This window comes from Mesocricetus auratus, unplaced genomic scaffold (genome assembly GCF_017639785.1).
Source record: "Mesocricetus auratus isolate SY011 unplaced genomic scaffold, BCM_Maur_2.0 Super-Scaffold_100024, whole genome shotgun sequence".
NCBI lineage: Eukaryota > Metazoa > Chordata > Mammalia > Rodentia > Cricetidae > Mesocricetus > Mesocricetus auratus.
Genome location: NW_024429205.1, coordinates 30,010,066 through 30,016,611, shown reverse-complemented (window position 1 = coordinate 30,016,611; position 6,546 = coordinate 30,010,066). Strand labels below are relative to the sequence as shown.

General features: G+C 48.4%; 1 long non-coding RNA gene across 1 annotated transcript; it reads left to right on the top strand.

The window, feature by feature from the left end:
* Nucleotides 1-2,675: 2,675 nt before the first annotated feature.
* LOC121133799 lies at nt 2,676-5,404 on the top strand. The gene is made up of 4 exons (XR_005870788.1): nt 2,676-3,123; nt 4,346-4,448; nt 4,820-4,992; nt 5,322-5,404. It is a non-coding gene; the product is annotated as an uncharacterized LOC121133799 (long non-coding RNA).
* The last annotated feature ends 1,142 nt before the right edge of the window (nt 5,405-6,546 follow it).

Sequence of the window (6,546 nt, the reverse complement as noted above, 5' to 3'; positions counted from 1 at the left end):
CTGCAGTGGCTTTATTCCCACGCAAGGCCACATCTGAGGGTCTGAGAAAGACATACATTCAGGAATCAAATTAATCCTCCCAAGCGCCAGCCACAGCTGCAGCTGACCGTCTTTGACATTTGTTGTCTCCTTGCAGGGCTAAGGTGTAGTCTCACTACTACCCAGACTAGTTTCTGCTTGGTTTTCTCCTGTGCTGCTGCTTGTTTTAGAGCTTGCTTTGGCTCTTGAGCACAGTCTCACTCTGTAGCAAAGCCACTCATGATCCTCCTGCCTCAGCTTCCTGAGTGCTGAGGTCAAAAGATGACAAACAAAACCCAGCAGAAAGCTGATTTCCCAGCCACAGCATAGCCTACGGGTGAGACCACTGAGGGGGAGCAGTCCCTCTGCGGAGTTGGGAGGACAGACAAGGGCTCAGAAGGGATTAGAACTCCCAGGTTTGGGTAGGTGGGTTTTTCAGGGTGGGACTGGATTAGGATTAGATGAAAACCACAAGCCAGCAGCCCGGGATTGGTGGGAAGAACACAGCAGGAAGTTGGAGGTTCTTGGGGCACAGGCTAACAGTGTGAGGAGGCCTGTCTCAAGTGTCAAACCCAGTCACAGGACAGCCTAGAGAGGCAGCCATTGCTGATGAAGACACCAACAAAGGATGCTTGCTGCTCTTCCATAGGACCCAAGTCCAACTTTTCGGCACACATGGGAACAGTTTACAACCATCTATATAGCTCCAGTTGCAGGGTTTCAACCTCCTTTTTATCCTCTGGGGACACCTGCATACACATGGCAAGAACATACACACATACACACCCACATACACATACGCACATATACATGCATGCCCCCACACACATGCACACCCACATATGCACACACATATACACACATGCACATACACATGTACACACATGCACACTCACATATACACACACTTAAATAAAAGACAACAACAGCCAAACCCACATAGACAGAGCATTATAATTTAGATTTTTAGTGTCCTGACTGAAAGAGGAGGTAGTTGTAATCTCAAGGAAGGGTCTTCCCACTCGTCTTCAGCCAAGGCTGAAGAGGCTCAGCTAGCAGAGCAGAACCTTCCCTCATGCCCAGAGCATGCACCTTATCTGGGAGTCTTCTCCAGGAACTCTGCCTTCTCCTGGAAGTAATCCAGCACCAGAGTCTGGGAAGGCTCCAGGGTCCATGCTGTGTGGCAGCCAGGGCCAGCACAGGTGTAGGGATCAGCCCTGTGCACCGTGGGGTCCATGCTGTGTGGCAGCAGGGCCAGCACAGGTGTAGGGATCAGCCCTGTGCACCGTGGGGTCCATGCTGTGTGGCAGCAGGGCCAGCACAGGTGTAGGGATCAACCCTGTGCACCATCCGGCCTTCCTCTTCTGGTCACGAGCTTCCTTTCCCATGTGCTCCACCAAACATGGGACTCTCGTGCCAGTTCTGACAAGTGCAGACGCTCAGCCAGGTCTTGGAAAGCAAAGAAAGGTGCCTTCTAGGCAGAAGCCGATGAGCTCAGCTGTCTGAGAATTTGAATCCTCTCTGACATTTTGTTACCCCAGGAGGAAGCAGGTTGCCCCGAGGCTGCATTTCAGTGTGGCCCAAGCTCCACACACTACCTGCACAGCTTTTCTGAGATCCCAACGTTCTTGCCTTCCTTAACTGGACTTCTAATTCCTGCATGCGTGTGTGCGTGTTTGTGCATGTGTGTGGAGGCCAGAGGCCAAAATCAAGTATCAACTTCACTCCCTAACTTCTTTTTTTGTTTTTGAGACAGGGCTTCTCACTGAACTTGGAGCTAACAAATGGTTAGGCTGTCTGGCCAGCAACAGGCCTCCTGGAACAGTGCTAGCATTTGTGTTTTAGTTTCGGTCTCCTCTGTCCCAGGCAGGCAGCTCTGTAGGAAAAGATGACCTGGAGCAGGATCTTCATCTTCTTCTCCAACTCCCCAATCCAGAATTTCCGTGTCTGAACCCCTCTGCCCTGTTAAGTAGGAGCAGCTCAGAGCCAGTGTAGTGAGTTCCGGGCTGAGTGTAGCCCATCACAAAGAACATGCACATTTTGAATATTTGAAGTCTGAGATGTGGACACTGGCGCTGGGAGCTGCATGAATGAAAAGATAAGCAGGAATGGCAGCTTGCTGGCCTGGGATCAGTGAGACCCTCATGTGAAAAGTAAGGTGGATGTTCATGGGCCTGGAGCCCCCTTTAAACCCAGGACTGTGGGGGGAAGGGGGAAGGCAGACTTACCTCTGTGAATTCTGGTCTGCAGACTGGGCTACAGAGAGAGTTCAGGCATACCCAGGTATGCACAGAGACACCCTGTCTCAAAAAGCAAACAAGAGAATTAAGGTGTAAAAGCACTGGATGAATATTTCTGGTCTACACACGTGCTCAAAGGGTGAGAACAGACAGACAGACAACGACCACACACACATACACACCCATGCAAACATACACACACATACTCATTATGTACAATTCAGCAATCCTGCCTTACCTGTTTTTCCTCAATACTGTCTAGACCCTATATTCCTGGGATTTTATTGTCATTTCCAAAATTCCTGACTCTTAAACCCCACAGTGACATAACTATCAGTCCCTTCAAATGAGAAACCTTTTTTACCACTCTGTTCTTATGCTGACACAGGTTTTCTGTATGCAGTCCAAGCTGCCAAGGTCTAGTGGCCTCCTACCACCAGCCAACTGAGTGTTGGGGCTTTAGGTCAGAACCTAATCCCATTGGGTTTTGTGGTTTTGTTTTTAAATGATACATGTAGCTATGGATATCCTTAAATTTTGAATCTTTCAATCTCCATGTACCAAATGCAGGGATTCCAGTAATTCTCCACCATGTCTGGTTTATTTTGTCCTCCGGACAAAACTCAGGGTTTCCTGTATGTCAGCTGTCCCAACTGAGTCACACCTGTATCTCAGCCTATCCAGGGATTCACAATGTAGCTGAGGAAGATCTGGAGTCTGGATCGTCCCTATGGAATTACAGAACTGCACCATTGACCCTGCATTTTCTCTTTTACCATTTCTAGATGACCTGTCTTTCTACTGAGAGTCTTTTGAAGGACTGCAAACATGAGCTGTATCAGACACCACTTTTCTTCTGAAGCTGGTGAGTTGTGACCTGGGTGGGAGGGAGGTAAAGGAAGCTGTCCCCATCCCATGCCATGTCAAGGACACTCAGGTCAGTGTGCAGCAGCCCAGATCATCACCTGTGTAGCCAGGTATCCTTGAAGCCCCGTTCTGATCAGCAGCCCTCAGGTTGGGACAGAATGGAAGGCAGAAGACTTTCCAGCGCATGTCCACAGCAGCAGCTGATGACAGTAGGAAGATGGAGCCTCAACCCCACAGCTTGAAGGTTTAGTGCCCTCGCCCCTGGGGTCTCATTCCCTCCCATTTGCCCTTTCTAGGTACTTTTTGGATTTCTCTTAAGACTAGATAGCAGAGCAAGGGTGAAGGAGTATTCCAGTAATTCCAGGACTCTGGAGGCTTAGATTGTAGACTTGCCATAGACTCCAGGCCAGCCTGGGCTATATAAGGAGAAGTAGTCTAGCTTTGGTGGCAGTATGAGCTCTCTCTCTAAAAACAGAATGTGACCAGGAAGACTAGGGATCAGTGTGTCCAGCCTGCAGAGTGATTCTTGGTCCTGGGTTCTTTCCCAGCACAAATTAAAACCAGGTGGAGCTTGCCTGATATTGGGGGTAGAGACAAGAGGATCAGGCAGTCAAGGTCATCTTCCAAAGCAGAGAGTTTGAGGCCAGTCTAGGGGGAATGACACTATGTTTAATAAGCAATACCTGCTCCCAAATCTAAATGCCCATATCTGAGAAAAGAATGCCATGGAAGCCCATCACAACTTCATATTCCTCATGAATCAGAATGCCTTTCCCATGGAGAGATGAAACCAGAGCATCCAGATGTACAGTGAATATTTCGTGTGATTCACATCTGGAATTGGCCTGAGCAGTGAGTCATCACCTGTGCACTGCACTGAGGAGCTGTTCAGGAAGTACTTCCTACTGGTCATGTGGGAGGAGGGAGGAGGGAGGCATGGATGGCATGGAGACTCCCTCCTGTGCCAATGAGAAAGGCAGAACGCAGCTAGCTCTTAAAGCTGTGAGACACTCTGATGTTTTGCTGCCCCCTTGTGGCCTCTCTAAACCTGTTCCCTGTTAGGGCACCTGATCTGCTGCAGTCCCTGCTTCAACTAGGGACAAGATTGTGGTGGTTAGGTGGGTTTCAGAACAGGTTGGAGGGAGGTTTGCCCTGCTAAACCCATCTAACATGCTTTTGCCCTTCCTTCTTTCATTCCTTCTTCCCATTTATGATTACAGACAAAATAGCTTTCAGAGCTGGGCTGTCCAGATGTCCCTGAACAAATTTCATAGACCCACTGCTGCTCCTGGACCTGCACTCCACAATGGAGATGACTGGGTTGTGAGTAAAGTCTGTGAAATCCACACCTGGGTGATATTTGGAATCACAGGAGGGCTGGAACCGTGCCTGTCTGTCCATACAGTGCCTGCTTTCATTGTGAGATATGAGTTCTTTCCCCAGAAAGTCGAGGGAAAAACCAGCAGGCTGGCTGAGGCTTGTTACCCCAGCACTTGAGATGGAGACAGGTGCATGTCCTTTTTGTTTTGTTGTTGTTTTGTTTTATTATGTTTTTGAGACAGGGCTTTTCTGTCTCATCTCTGTCTCTCTAGAGCAGACTGGCCTTTGTCTCACAGACATTTGCCTGCTTCTGCCTCCCAAGTGCTGGGATCAAAGTCGTGCACCACCACAAACACCACCACTCTTGGCTGCAGGTGCATCAAACTTGCTGGACTTGAGAAAGCCTGTGTCCAAAACACAAGGTGTACAGCATCTCGGAGTTGACATTTGAGGGAATACATGTGCTACATACAGAAAAGTTGGAAAACACACGTGGATATATACAAGCACACAGATGCACAAGCACACAGTTGTAAACATATTACAGGTGAGTGTATCTACACACACACACACACACACACACCAGTAAAGTAAGCATAGTGATAAAGAAGCACAAAGTTATCCGAAGGACCAGGTAGCATTTGGAAGTCCTGACCTTCATGCAGGAGCATCCTGATGGCAAGACCAGAAGAGTGAGACAGGGTGCTGCTGCTGAGAACACTGGGGTGGTCCTCTCTGGATGCTAGGTGATGATAGAGCCCTGCAAGCCAAGCTTTTGGGATGCTTATTACTGACCAGCAGATGTAGGAGGTGGGCTGCCAAGGTGTTCCCAGCGTTGTTAGCACTTGTGTCACCTAATGTCTCTGCTCTCTGCAGCTTGGGGCTAAGCAAGTATCTGAAGCCCAGGGAGATGCCCCTGCACTAGAAGAAACCCTCGATTGACTCTACTAGCACCCCCATATCATTAACTTATGTTTGTTAAGTTGGAAATAAATTGTGTTGTTTAATGAGGCTTTGTTGTTTTTAATCTGTATTTATTCTCTGTTTCCATACCAATCCCAGTTCACACTCCCTCCCCTCCTGCTCCTTCCTACATTTACCCATCCCAACTTGCATCTTCTCCTCAAAGAGGGTAAGGCCTCCCATGGGGAGTCAATGAGGTCTGTCACATCACCAAGTTGAGGCTGGACCAAGGCCCACACTGCTGTGTCTAGGCTTGGCAAGGTATGTCTCCATTGGGACTGTGCTCCAAAAATCCAGTTCATGCACAGGGATAGATCATACTCCTACTGCCATTGGCCCACAATTACTGCCCATGCCACAACACTGTCAACTGCATTCAGAGGCTCTAGATCAGTGCTAAGCAGGTTTCCCAGCTGTCTGTGTGGAGACAGTGAGCTCCTGTTAGCTCAGGTCTGCTGTTTCTGTGATTTTCTCCCCTTCCTCATTCCTCATCTTGACCCCTTTGCTCATATTACCATTTCCCCCCTGACTCCAGGATCCTGATCTCCTCCAAAGGGGAACAGAAATCTGGATCTCACCCTTGAGTTGCTTACACATTCCACCATATATTGCTACTTTCTAACTACAGAAATCACAAGGCAACAAGAAAGGCCCCAGCATGGTGGCATCTTCATAGGCTCCTCAGACAAGACAAGGCATCAGAAGACCACATGCACTGTAAGACTGATGAGAACAGGGTCCCTTGTCTTATTCGTCCAGGCACCCATTTCCCACCCCATTCAGGGTTCCAGCTTAGCTCAGCCTGGGATGCTCACCACTCAACAAGGTCTGTTTGTCTTGAACATTCATTGTGGCCTGCCTCCAGGAAATTTTGCTAGGTGTTGGGGATACATGGATGAATAGTATCCCTTGAGGGAGAAAAACACACAACTAAACATATAAAGGTAATGTATTCTTTTGTAATTTATTTGCTTACACGTGTATGGATGTTTTGTCCCACCCGCTCGCTAGTCAAGCAACCCCTAATGCTGAGTACCTCTGTCCCTGAAAGCTCTAACTTCCGAGTCTGTATTTTCCTTGCAAGATGAGGAGTCACGTGAGTGAGGAGCAATATATTCTTTAGATTCTTTTCTGAGAA